This window comes from Metopolophium dirhodum, chromosome 8, assembly GCF_019925205.1.
Source record: "Metopolophium dirhodum isolate CAU chromosome 8, ASM1992520v1, whole genome shotgun sequence".
NCBI classification, from domain to species: Eukaryota; Metazoa; Arthropoda; class Insecta; order Hemiptera; family Aphididae; genus Metopolophium; species Metopolophium dirhodum.
In genome coordinates, this window is record NC_083567.1 from 31,867,067 (window position 1) to 31,882,188 (window position 15,122).

General features: G+C 31.6%; 1 pseudogene; it reads left to right on the forward strand.

Moving 5' to 3' along the window:
• The first annotated feature begins 7,028 nt into the window (after window positions 1-7,028).
• Window positions 7,029-7,608, forward strand: LOC132949859 (uncharacterized; annotated as a pseudogene).
• The last annotated feature ends 7,514 nt before the right edge of the window (window positions 7,609-15,122 follow it).

Sequence of the window (15,122 nt, forward strand, 5' to 3'; positions counted from 1 at the left end):
GGGTGAGGAGTGGGTCGGACGGGGTGGGTGAGCCGCTGTACATTATTATTATTATCATTATTACTATTATTATTATTATCATTATTATTATTATATAGATCTTATCGGTCGTTTCTGCATGACGTGTTAATATATTGGCACGGCGCACGCGCTCGATGTATTATAATATAATATGATGAAAATGTTGTGTTTGGCAAATCGTCGGCGGCGTGGCGAACGAGACACCGTTTTATGTCGCGAGGTCGCCACCGCCACTCGAAATCGGCACACGCCACGCGAAGGTCGATTTGTATTTACATCGCACATATAATACCTATATATATAGTGTATAATATCTATATCGAGACGAATCTACTTCGGTTCAAAGGCATCCATTATCCACATATATATATATATATGTGAGTAAATGTCTATATAATGTATATAGAACACTCACTTTATATACTATGTCTTATAGTACTCTTATATATATATATATATATATATATATGTAAATACATGTATTATATATGTATGTACACGCATTTACTTATACTTCAAACAAACGCCGCCGTTAGTCACGTGTTCTGTATAATACGGTGTTTAGTTAAAGCTCAGTTGCCGTTGGAAATGCGTCCTTTGTGGATGTACCTACCTATATATATATTATTATATGCATGTATTACAGCTTACAGATGAGTTGTGTTTTTATCGTTCAGATACGATTTTTATCGTCGAGTATTTCCACCGTCCACATAATACATTATATAATAATAATAAGTTCCGAATAGTAAAATACGTATATAGACTTCGCACTTGTACGATTGATCGCTCCCGCGGTCATTCCGCCGCCATACAAATTATAGGATTCTGCCGACAAGACAGATAGAGAAAGAGAAGTTGGCCTGGGTTTAATGTTTAGTGGATTGTCAGAGTGGAGTGTACTTAAAAATTCTGATTTCGGGCAGCTTACAAATACTTACGAATGACTTACTAAATAATCACCAAATATGAATTCCGGAGGGCAACGTATAGGATGGTCGACTTCGCGGGCTGTACCACACTGCCGTCATTACCACCAAATTATTAGTATAACTTACTGACCTCGTCGTGCCTGTTAAATTATTAATTATAACTCATATACCCATAATATAATCATACTATAATTAAATATGCGCGAAACACGAACGAAGAACGCCGCGCCACAAAGCAACGATTATTTTCATCAAGATTAAATATATGTCATGACAATGAATTTTAATAAAACTTTTATACAATATTTCAGTGTCGTAATTAAATACTTTGAAGTTTAAATAAGTTAGAAGTATCTCGATACGGAATATGTACTGCTTTGTATTACATTTTCACGCATTTTTGCCAAACAAATAAAATTGTATTGACAATTATAGAAAACAAAACTAAAAAAATTTAAAACTGACAATGTCCGTAAACAGCTCAAAAAGAGTCAAAATATTTTGAAAATGTCACAGTGTATAGAAAATGATAATATACTCATTCAGTAAAAATTGCATGTATCTACGGTAATTTTTTTTAGAGTTACACCAAAAACCAAAATCGATTTAGCGTAAAAATTCCCGTTTTTATTTTTTTTTTTTGAGCCAATGAATTTTGGACCTATATATTATGTATACTTAATATTATTTATATACACGAAAATACAAAATTCAAAATGATTGAATTCTTACATTTGATTTTACAATTGTTTTATAATATTATGCATGGTAGGTAATGGTAAAACCCATACATACATCGTGAGGCCGATTAGGCGGTTAGGTAGTTACGGCCATGGCAGAATATAATATATAACAATATAAGTATCTTCAATCTTCATGTAGGTGTACATTTTTCAAAACAGACTTTTTTACTGAATCTATTACCTTAATGCCAGTGGGGGAGAGCTAAGCACCCCACAAATTGCACCTATGCTATAGATTTAGATATCGATACAACTGTTAAAGCGACAGTCGTTATATAGTGTAACGTCATTTGATGTGCTTGGAAAATGTACATTTTTAATTTATACAACTGACATATTCTTGAAATGCACTTGCATGTATTCTGTTTATTTTTTTCAAACTGCTTATTATTTGTATCTAACTATCTAAATATCTCAGATGAAGATATGCAAGGTACAAAAATCTATGTAGATGGTAGACAGTACTAGATACATATTATAGCTTTACAATTATTATATACCTATTCACAATAGTTACACAATCGTTTCTGTATTAGCATAGACATTTTCATACATTTGATTTTTAAATTCTAAACAAATTCCAATTTACAATTGATGGCAACTATTATTTATCAAATATTTACATATCATTAAATCATTTTTATTTCTCTATACTTTATGACTAAGTATAAATTTGACGAAATTCACATAAGGTGAAAACTCCATTCTCAAACATATACATTTGACATAAAAGATTTGTAAAGTACTAAAGTGTATACGTTACGCACAATACATTTATATCTACAGACTACAACACTGCACTTAAATAAACGCATCATAATTTTCTGTAAGCACCTATACTCAATATCTATTTTATATTTTTAAAATGGTTTCATTGATATTTTTTAGTATCTTTCTTTATTTCTCATTTGATTTCTATTATTGCAACCTACAACCTTATAAAAAACTTGTTTTTTTTTTTAACAGATTTATGTTAATATTTTCTTGTTTTTTTTTCCAATGCCTACCCTAAGTCTCAAAACCGGTTAATATTTTAATAGCATAATGATATTGTGTTGACATATTTTGTTTTTATCAATGATCTATACAATATAATAATGTATTCAGGGCGGCGCGGCGGTCCAGTAGTATTAATGATTTAAATCTAATATTATTTTTATGTTTTATTTATTTCTATACGTCTTACATAATAGTATTAACGTGACATAAACTAATAGACAATTCAATTTTACAATATGATATTTCACCGTCACAATGTCTTACGAATTAACTCAATTTTAAAACGTTTTTTGAAGTCGATTTAAACGTTGTTATCGTTTCAAATTAGATTTTTTCGAAATTGTTTTTTTTTTTTTGTTCAACACGAGAATTACTACATTTTTTTTTTTTTTTGCACGTTATTATATTCCATTAAAATTTTTTCCGTTTCGTTTCGTGTGATGGCAGTCGATCGCTGCACGCCGTCCGCGAAGCCCGTGATAATATTATTTATTATTGTATATTATGTATTTACGACGGTGGGGAAAAATGTCGAAACTTCGCACCGAATCCACGCCGTATACCCCCGGGGTAGGTGCGTGTACACACTACGAGCAACTATACGAGCTATATAACTACACCGCGTGTATATATATATTGACGGGCCCAGTAATTGAACTGGAACCCTCTGACAACCGAACTGTCAATGTTGTGGACGTTGTGGTATATCTTATCGGGAGAAAAAAACATTTTCCCTCTCTAACCACACACACACACACACACACACACACACACACACACATGTGCGGTCTCTGTGTGTATATAATATGACACCTCTCCGCCAAAACTCTATCCTAAATCTCTATATCTAATGTACGATATTATATATAATGACGAGTGCGGTGCGCGTGGAGGGTAACTCTGTGTAATTACTATATTACATGTATATATATATATTTTAATACGTGTGGCACTGTTCTGTGTACAATTTGTTAAGTATAGATACACAGATTATATAATAAATGTGTAGGACTGTATAGTCTGATGTATATAGGAGATTAACCGCGAGATCTGTAGCATATAGGAGTGTTGCATATATAGTTTATCCGTGCAGATGGACAGACGAAGCGCAGAGTAGATTATTTTTATAACTATATATAATGTATAGCGGGGTTGCGTCAATTTTACAACCTTCCGCCACCAAAACCACCCACTGCACTTATACGGCAAATTCGGGTTCCTCGTTTTAATTTTTATTTAAAAACCGCACGAACTATTGGATTTTACCGCGTCAATAAATCAAAAATAACCGTAGGTACCCGAAATAAAATCTAAGCGCATAAACTATTTATGCCCATGTATATAATATATTATGTCTCATCTTAACATATTATAAAACAAAGTCCCTTTTTCTCTCTGTATGCTCAAATCTTTATAGCAACTACGCAACGGATTTTGATATGGTTTTTTTAATTGATAGAGTGATTCAAGAGGAATGTTTATATGTATATAGCATGCATAATATAGCAGAGAAACACTGCTCCTTTTTTGTATGTACGAGCATATCTCGAAAAGATCTCTACTTATTTAGATATTGTTTTCACTGATAAATCGGTCGAGTCACGGGGAATGTTTTAATGTATAATAATTTTTCTGAATGGTTTAGATTCACAATTAGACCCAGTTGGTTCATCCCGGAAAGGTGCTCAAACGGGTATTTTGAGATTTACGATAGACATTTTTGTTTATAAATGGTTGCTATTGATTACAGGAGAAATATAGGAAATTGAAAATTGGAGGGTGTATACAGCTTGATTTTTCAACTCATATGGGCTGTAGATAGGCAAAGAGTGGGTCACACATGATTTTTTTTAGCATACATAAAAATTTTTTTTTGTCAATCTAAATGGTTGTAATTCGTTACATATTATATCTATATATATAAAAATGGAGCGTGAAAAATGTACGTTACCTTATCAATCGAGAACGGCTGGTCCGATTTGGCTCAAAATTTTTTTAAGATGTTCGTAAATTACAGGAGAAGGAAATAAAATTTTAAAAAATCCACCGGAAAAGTGAATGTTTTTGTGTGTAGATTAGACATCTGTGAAGAAGACAAACTAATTTGAAAATGGTTAAATTAGGTTTTTTTTATTCATCTAATATTAGTAGGGTTAGGTTAGGTTAGGATTTTGTATTAATTGATTATATTAATTCACCATAGGTGGAATACGACAAAATTGGTGTAACTTTGATACTAAAGAGTTAAATCATAATACGTATATAAACAGCGCGGGGTCCGCGATCTACCACAGGTAGATTGCCTACCTGATAATATACTGCTGCGAATCAGAATTTTTATTCCAGGCAACGGAAAAGTTAGGATAAATTTTGAACACCATACACCGAATATTAAACAACGAATTGGACAAAGTTTGAGTCATAGAGAATTGGTACATTTGACGGGCAACGAAGTGCACGGGATCAGCTAGTTTATATTATAATTAGAAGAAATATGGTATAAACATTTTGTACAAATATATTTATTAAAAAGGTGGGTAAGTGGGTCACTGTAATGGATGGTGTTAAATTTGAATTCAATCATATAATATCATTGTATAAGAAAAACGATTCTGAGCGAAAACGGTCAGTCAGCCTATGATATTACTAAGTATATTTGATGATATTATTGTGAATAAAGTAATTTATATATAACCTATTTACGTGGAGCCTTGTTTTAAATTGTCAATCCTTACCTATAAAAGTTGAACATTTTATAAATTTTTGACTACAAAATAATTATTAAATTTTAAATTTGATAAATTTTGTCAAAATTTGAACTTTAAATGATTATAAAAAAAAATTGTGACTATGTATTTTTAATATTTTTCAACTGCTATTGTAACAATATATCAGGAGCCTTGCTTTTTTACCCAACAAATAAATTTTTATTGATATATATATATAGAAAAAAAAATTAAAAGAATTGAAAACTGACAATGTCCGTAAACAGCTCAAAAAAGAGTCAAAATATTTTCAAAATTGTATGATGTAGAGATAATTAAAATATAAACATTCAAAAAAATTGTCATGTATCTACAGTTATTCGTTTTTGAATAACAACAAAATAGCAAAATCGATACATGAGAAATCGAGTGAATATCAAATGTTGTAAAAATATGAATTTCAAACGCTCATAAAAATTAAATTTGATTTGCTTGTTTAAATCTTAGATTTAAAAAGAAAAATGTTTATGAATTCTCAACTCAAAATAAATTGCTAATTTTCGTGATTATTCCGTATTTTGTCAAGATTTGAACTTTAAATGCTTATAAATAAAAACTGTGTCTAAGGATTTTTAATATTTTTCAAATATCGTTGTAACAATATAGTAGGAGCCTTGTATTAAAGTTTCAAGCTTTTTTACCCAACAAATAAAGTTTTATTGACATCCATAGAAATAAATACTAATAAAATTGGAAACTGAAAATTTTTCGATTTCTCATGTAACAATTTTCTTATTTTATTGTAATTAAAAAACGAATGACTGTAGATACTTGAAAATTTCACTGAATGTTTATATTAGCATTTTCTATACACCAAAAAATTTTGATTCTAATAATTATTTTGTAGTTAAAAATTTATAAAATGTTCAACTTTTATAGCTAAGGATTGAAAATTTAAAACAAGGCTCCACGTAAATAAGTGATATTATATAAATTACTTTATTCACAATAATATCATCAAATATACTTGGTAATATCATAGGCTGACTGACCGTTTTCGCTCAGAATCGTTTTTCTTATACAATGATATTATATCATTGAATTCAAATTTAACACCATCCATTACAGTGACCCACTTATAACCTACTGTACAGCAGAGCGACATCCACTTACCCACTTTTTTTTTTAATAATCTAAGTTAATACTAAATAAAAGTATTTTCATTTTTTGCACTCAACCTATTACTTACCACTGTTTAAGACACATTTAATTCGTTTCAATATAAGGACTTAGGACTAGTTGAATAAATGTTTTATGAAACATATGATTTATAACTCAGGCTGAGTAAACGTATTCGGAAAAAATCAAAACAATTAGGCTTTTGTAAAACAACCATCAATTTATTCTTAAATAATTTACAATTTATTTTATTTAATTAGATATGTAGGTTTTTTTCTTCAAGTGTATCTATATAATATAGTCTTCTGTATTTGAAAATAATAACTCATTAAAATCAAATGTATTTTGTATTTTAAGACAAATTTTGAAAGTATTTCGCCAATTCCTATTGTTATTGTTCAACCGGTCGATTACCGCCGAGTAGAAACGCTGGTTTTTGATATCGGGGAATGTCCGGCTTATGGACATACTGCACTGAGGACGACGAGAGGACATTTTTCGGCGCGTTGTCGGACCAGGACGGCTGGCGGCCACCGAGCCACCCCCGCGGGGGGTTCTCGTCAGGCCGCGACGACGGCGCGAGGTGCACTACAACAAGCGGCCGAACCAAGCCGGCAGTTTTCTGGAGAGGAGAACGCTCTGGTGCTCGACGGCGATTTCTATGGCATGCAGCGGCGGCAGTAGCCTGCACGGGACCAAGCAGAGGACAAGTCTGGAAATCAGCCTTTGCCGGAGGACCACCACAACGGAAATGCTGCCCGCGTTCGTGAAACCGGCCCGAGTGTTCGTTCTGGGGTCCGGCAGGCGGTCGGCCGGGCGGTTTGGACTAGAAAGCTTCTGCTGCAGATCGAAGTGCAGCCCGTGCGTGCCGGAACCGGAGATGGTGACTAGAGGAGGATGAGGAACTTTCGGAGATGACGGTGAAACTGATAAAAGGGTAAGATGGTTTGAAGACGATGGCAGTTCCGAGCAGTGCGATATGGCTTTAAGAATTCCGGCGAACATTTCATTTGGAAGCTCGCCGGTCAATCGTAGGTATGCTGAAATTGTAATTTTGAGAATAATTATTAACAATTTTGACGATTTTTCGACACATTGTTATGATATAGTATATTATATTATTATATAATAGGTCGTTACACTTTTAGTTCATAAATGTGTGCTTATAACTTACGTTATAATGTATAATGTGTTGTCATGTTGTCTGTTTGGTAATTGGTAGTATAGGTAATATTTGATTTGGATTTTGGACATGGGTTTGGCTGATCTATAAGTGCCGGCTTTTGCTGTTATGTATAAATGTTATGTAGTCCTTTTCTCTCGGAACTGCTACGTCTCTTCTTAACCCGTTCAGTTTCACCGTCACTCCGTTTGTTCCTCCTCAACTTCGACTCTGTTGTCACCATCTCCCGGTCCCGACACCTGCAACTCTGGCACGCACACCTCGACATCTGCAGCAGGCTTTCTAGTCCCGTTCGCCCGGCTGCTTGCCCGCCCCGACCACAGCAGAACGAACACCGTCCTCGCTCGCCGGCGGGCCGGTTTCCCGGACGCGGGCAGCATTTCCATGACATTATGCCTTCGGTGGTCCTCCAGCGGCGGCTGATCTCCAAACTCGTCCTCGCCGATCCCGATCCTCTTCTTCAGCTGCTACAAGTGCCGCTGCACGCCATAGTTTTTTTTATCCATCTCCACCGTCGAGCTCGCATCCTCCTCCTCCTCCGCCGGCCGTTCGGCCGCATATTACGTTGTAGTACACCAATCCTAAGCCGTCGTCGCTGCCCAACGAGAACGTGGCCCGGTCACCGCTGCAGAGGAGGCCGACCGCGTTCACTCGGGATCGGCCTCGTGGCGTCCAGGTCCGTCTGCCCGCCGCTAGTCCTCTCTTTGTCCTCTGTGCAGTATGTCTCATTATTGTATAGGCGCCATTCCAGTCTGGACCCACTGCAGTTCCTGGACCCCGATGATTCTATCTAACTCAACCAGCGTTTCTCTCTAAGTTCGTCGTCCGGTATGGGTTTGATCGGACGCCTGTGGTCGTGTCCATAATTAATTCTAAAAACTTAAATTTAAATAAGCAAATCTCGTTACTATGGACTAAGATATTATTTATTACATTATGGCATTATATTTAATATATTATTTCGTTTTTAGCATTTAAAACGGTAAAGTTGTTTATTCAATAATAGCCAGATGCCTATTATATTATAGTTGTGTAACTATGTATACCTAGGTATACCTACATAATAAGTTATACGTTTTAGAATTAATATGAGAATGAACAACGGATATAGATTATGGACATAAGCTCAACTAAGGAGGCTGGAATGGTGGAGTGGCCAGGCACTTTCAAAAGTTACGCGTAGCCTCCTTCCCTCCTAAATTAATTAATCTCTGAACTCACATGGTATTATTAAAGAAAAATTAATAAATAAAAAATTTAATTTACTTGAATTTTTTTTTTATCATAACCTATGGTAATAAATATAGTTACGACATAAAAAATACTGAATTCGATCGAAATAATATAATATGTTGTACTCGTGAAGTGCTTGTAAAATGTACGAGCGTGTATAAAAATAGCATATATTTTTAAGCACATTAAAACGATTGGTAAAAAAATTTCTACTAGTTCAATATATTTTTACGTCTTAAACTCTTGAAACCTCTCAGAACGTTTCATTTTTTAGTTTCTGAGCGAAGCGATGAATGTATTGATTTTACAATGATGTGTGTTTTTTTTTTATTTTTTATTTATTTTTTATTTTTTTTTATTTTTTTGTTTGATGATATTATTGTGAATAAAGTAATTTATATATAACCTATTTACGTGGAGCCTTGTTTTAAATTTTCAATCCTTAGCCATAAAAGTTAAACATTTTATACATTTTTAACTACAAAATAATTAATAAATTATAAATTTGATAAATGTTGTCAAAATTTGAACTTTAAATACTTATAAAAAAAAATTGTGCCTATGTATTTTTAATATTTTTCAACTGCTATTAGAACGATAGGAGCCTTATATTAAATTTTCACGCTTTTTTACCCAACAAATAAGATTTTATTGATATTTATAGAAAAAAAAAAACTAAAAAAATTTAAAACTGAAAATGTCCGTAAACAGCTAAAAAAGAGTCAAAATATTTTCAAAATTTTATGGTGTATAGAAAATGCTAATATAAACATTCAGTCAAAATTTCACGTACCTATAACGGTCATTTGTTTTAGAGTTGCACCAAAAACCAAAATCGATTTTCTCGAAAACAGATTTTGCGTAAAAATTCCCCTTTTTTTCATGAATTTTTCTTTTGTTTTTCACGTCGCTTTTGAAAATTACTGGGAATTTTAAATTTTGACCTCCCAATGCACCAACAATATTCACTTTCCCATCGAACAAGATACTGAAGTTGGAAATCGAAACATTATTTCGACAACTTATCGTGTACACAGATACAAAAATAAAAAATAAAATTTAAAAATTTAAAAAAAACACATTATTGTAAAATCAATACATTCATCGCTCCACTCTGAATCTAAAATACAAATCTTTGGCCTGGACAACGTCGGACGGGACAGCTAGATATATATTATAATGTAGGTATTTACAGCAGTATAATAGTGCAGTGTACCTAGACTATAGTATATTAGTATGTGTTGCCACATGGGCTTGTTACGATGATGATAATATTATAGCCTGATAATTTTGGTTGCCACTTGGGACTTGTGACAATAAAACTAAGACGCCCGATGTGATTGACATAAGCAACCTAATGTACACTGCCTTAAAAACTGACGGGGTAGGCAACACAAGATACGACGACGACGGGAGGCCGTTCAAAATAGACTTAAAATTACGGGACCAAGGAAGTTGAATTCATACACGGGAACATGGAAGATGAGTTTAGTTATAAGTGGGGGATGTCTCGGTGGTCGGAATCGGTTTGGTGCAATGACCACCGAGCTCACACAAATCGGACGAATACTTAAAGCCTATACTTAGATTTACGATGATGATGAATTATGTGGATGATAACTTCAACAAATGACAAACGACGGCAGAGGGACACGAAGACCTTGGCGGCCTCTCATACACCACGGCGGATGCTGGCGGTCTTACGCAGTGAATGCTAGCACCAATCCCGATCTCGGACGATTGAAGAGCACCGCCGAACGTTGTCTCAATGACGAGTTAGTGTAGACAAGTTATACGATAATAATACACACCCACAAATACAATAAAACTCACGTAAATGCTGGCAATGATGATGTTTTATTATGCTATAGAAACTGCGTTTATCGACAGGTATCTCAACTCGATCCAATAATGTAAGTTATAAGTCATTGTGTATTTAATACAATAAAAGCATAGTAAAAAAATAATTAATAAACTATAGTACCTACCTACTAAATTAATTTAATATACCTAACCCGTACCTATACATAACAATATTATAATAATGTATATCATTTATGTTTGGATTCATTAGAACAATGCCGTAAAAGACGTCGCTCCCAATCTGATCGAAATCCATGTGCATAACTGTAAGTTGAAAACGTCTATATTTAAAAATTGTTATAGTATAATAATTATCTAATAAATTAATTTTCTTTAGCATTCCGCAAGAATAAACGGTACAGTTTGCAAACTTACCGAAGTTATATTTGATGGATGTCGATACGGTTGTGAGCAGCCGTCGCACATCGTGGTGATGTACGGAATGTTATTATTGGATCGGTCATATTACGTTGAGATGTTATTTGTTCATGAACACATATTCAGATTTGTAGGCCAATTCCCTTGCATTTTTTTAATTATTCCTTGTTTTTATTAAGGTTGAGATGTAATAGCATTTTAGGGGCTATTGTCATTCCCACTTCCAGGAAACTTCTATGGAAACTTCTATGGAAACTCCCAATCCATTTGTTGTACTAACACCAATAAAAAAAATATAAAAAAACAAAAGGTTATAGTTATTATACTGATAGTTTTAAAATATTTATTCTATTACACCCTGTACATAGTTATTATAGTATTACCGAGGATTTTCTGACGGCTCTTGAGCCCAAATTGTTGGTGGAAATAAACAATCATCTTCTACGTAAGAATGCAAATAATGCAATACATAGGTATTAAGAACATAAGCATCCTATATCTATAGGACACATAGATACAAGTTCAACGAATGCATTTTCGATGTCATGTGGTGGTACGAATGACAACCCGAAAAATAGTTATAACCATTTTCCTAACTCGTCGTTTGTATATGCTGTTCGGAGTTGCTGCTAAGAATTTATCTGTAAATTTAATACGTTTAATATTATAATTTTATTAGGTATGTGCATATTTATAATATATTTTAAGCATAATTACTTTTCGCCACCAACACTGCCCTAAATGAAATCGACATGCTTGCATTTCCACATTAATACGGTAATACAGAAAAAAAAGCACACAACATGTAAAAATCAACTACGATTTAAAATTAAGTATGCGACCATACAATTAACAATAGTTGTGAAATAAATTTGTTTAATTAGTTTAGTTGGTTTAACTATTTTTCTAACGCGTCGTCGTTTGTATAATATGCTGTTCGGAGTTGCTGCTCAGAATGTATCTATAAATTGAATACGTTTAATATTAAAATTGTATTAAGTATGTGTATATTTATAATATAATACTTTTCGCCACCAACGCTGCCCTAAATGAAATCGACATGCTTGAATTTCCATATTTGGTAATACGTCTCTAAATGGTTCATGAGCGCTTATCTCAAAGTCTAAATGTAACTTGCGAATAACAAGTCTTTTGAAAATTAATTTTTCACTTAATACCTGAAGAAATAACCACATGTTCAATCAATAGCCAAATAAAATTGGTTTTCTGTATCATATATTATAACATATAATATAATAATGAATAAGTATTTCAATATTTAAACTTTGATATTCCATAGATATTAAGCCTATGTATACATTTAGATATACATATTTAGATATTACTATATTAGTATAATATGTAGGACGTAGGTATTAATAAATGTATAATTGATATAATTTAAAAAATATCTTAGGACTATTCTATTGAAACAATTTTTGAAATATTTGAAGTTATATATATCAGGAATATTAAAAAAATATATAATATTGAACATCAATTGTCATTTATCACATTAACAATTAAAGGATATACAAAATCGAATATCTCAGAATCTACATAATCTAGATATCAACCGAATATTAATATCGTATATTTGCTATGTGGGTAAATGTGCAAAAATATTCCACATTAAATTTCCACTACAGATGTGTATAACATGAAACACAATTGTATCCATAGTGGATCTTACTAAAGTTAGTGTGAGACACCTACATCAAATACGTGAAAACTTTTCGAAAAAATGAGTGCGTCCACCTTTTTAAAAGTGTCCACGCAGTATATTATAATATTAAGTCATCATAATATTATTACATCAATATTACTCGGTTGACCGTAAAGTTTTTCATTTTCAACGAGGAAACACAATTTCAAAATAAACTTTTTTTTTATAAAACAATACCCATGTGTATTCTAAAAATTAAAATATCATCAAATATCAGTGAATGGAAAATTTTTGTTTAAATCTAGCACCTATCCAAATAAATAAGAAATTTTAATTACATTGTATTGATAATGAATTCAGGGTTTGACATAGGTTTCAAAATCGATTTTAAATATCGATAAAAATCGTTTAAAAGCATCTAAGAAATTAAAAGTAATATAAAAATCGACATTTTTCTTAATGATGTATTTTTTATGTTGAAATCGAAAAAATTAAAATTAAATTATATCTGATAGGTCCGTAATATTTGTCATCTTTAGCTAATCATAAGTAATAACTAATAGGTATTTCGTTTTATTAGGCCCATTTCATAGCCATGCGGAATAACGAATATGGAATTTGCAAACGACGACAGGTTTCTCGTTCCTAGTTGAGAAATCAAAATTATAACCATAAAAAGGTGGATAAGTGGATGTCGCTCTGCTGTACGGTAGGTTACAAGTGGGTACAGTGAAGGATTTTTAATTTTTTTCATCTGCCTTTGAAACAATAACCTGGGAGCCTTCTATTAAATTTTCAAGCTTTTTTACTCAACAGATAAAATTTTATTGATATTTATAGAAAAAAAAACTAAAAAAATTGAAAACTGACAATGGCCGTAAACAGCTCAAAAAGAGTCAAAAAATTTTGTAAAAATCCAAGCACTTTTACTGTCCTAAAAGGTGATGACAGACACAAAAATAAAAAAATAAATAAAAAAAAAAAACACACATCATTGTAGAATCAATACATTCATCGCTTCGCTCAGAATCTAAAATGTAAAAAAGACATGAATGATATGAAAATCATAAAAATTATTAAATCAAATTCCTACTATATTTTAAATTTAAATTGGAAAAACGCATATCGATAAGTGAAATCAAGATTAAAATAGAACATTTTCATTTTGATTTCAAGCATTATATCTTATCGAAGTACTACTCGCGGTAGGTACATATTAAAGTTGACTGTTTTTAAATTAATTTAAATATACCTAATGAGGTTTTGGTTATGTTATGTTTGGTTAAATATTTGACTGTGTATTGAGCAACCAACCTTTGTCAAAAATGTTGTTTATATATTTCATCAATAACTACAAATTATGTAAGAAAAATAAACAGTGAAAAATGTATATGAAGTTTTTAAATTGAAAATTGAAATGCAACATTACAAACATGATATTTTACCGGGACAGCTAGTTATATATATTTAGATACTTTACAGTATAATCTAGTACAGTACTTCTCGAATTTTTTTGTCATGAGGCTCTCTAAATTAATGTAAAACTGATCAAAAATCAAAGATCTTAATCAAAATTATTAATTGTTTTTTCTAAATTAGGTATATATATTAAAATTACATGTACTATTTCACACAGATAAATATTATTAAAATGTACATAGTAAATTAATGTTTTAATATACTTTTGAAAAATATTAATAATAATATTAAAATTTAAGTATTTAAACTTTTTCCATAAACGCTTAGTCTAAAGAAAATAAGCACTGATCATATAAATCTATCAACCATTTAGCATAATATAGATAAGTTTCTATGCCCAGGATATCTGTTAATAATATATAATAATATATAGGTAATATCATTGATTTTATAATATACTATAAATATTGTGAATATATTATAAAATCAATGGTGATAGGTACAACTGAGTAATAAATGCTTATAAAAAGGTATTCAAAATGTATGCATTTTGGTAACACATAGGTCATATGAATACTAGTATTATGAATTGTATTTAAAATCAATATAATAATTGGTAATTAATAATTATTATTTGTTAATTGTAATACTTTGAAAGTATTATGTATGACAATTTAGTGAATTAACTCTCACATTTTTCATATATTTTTTTTGTAATAGGAAATTTAAAAATGACAATATTTAATAATATTAATAATTGTATTTGATAAAAAGAAAGTATTACATGCATACAAATAATTT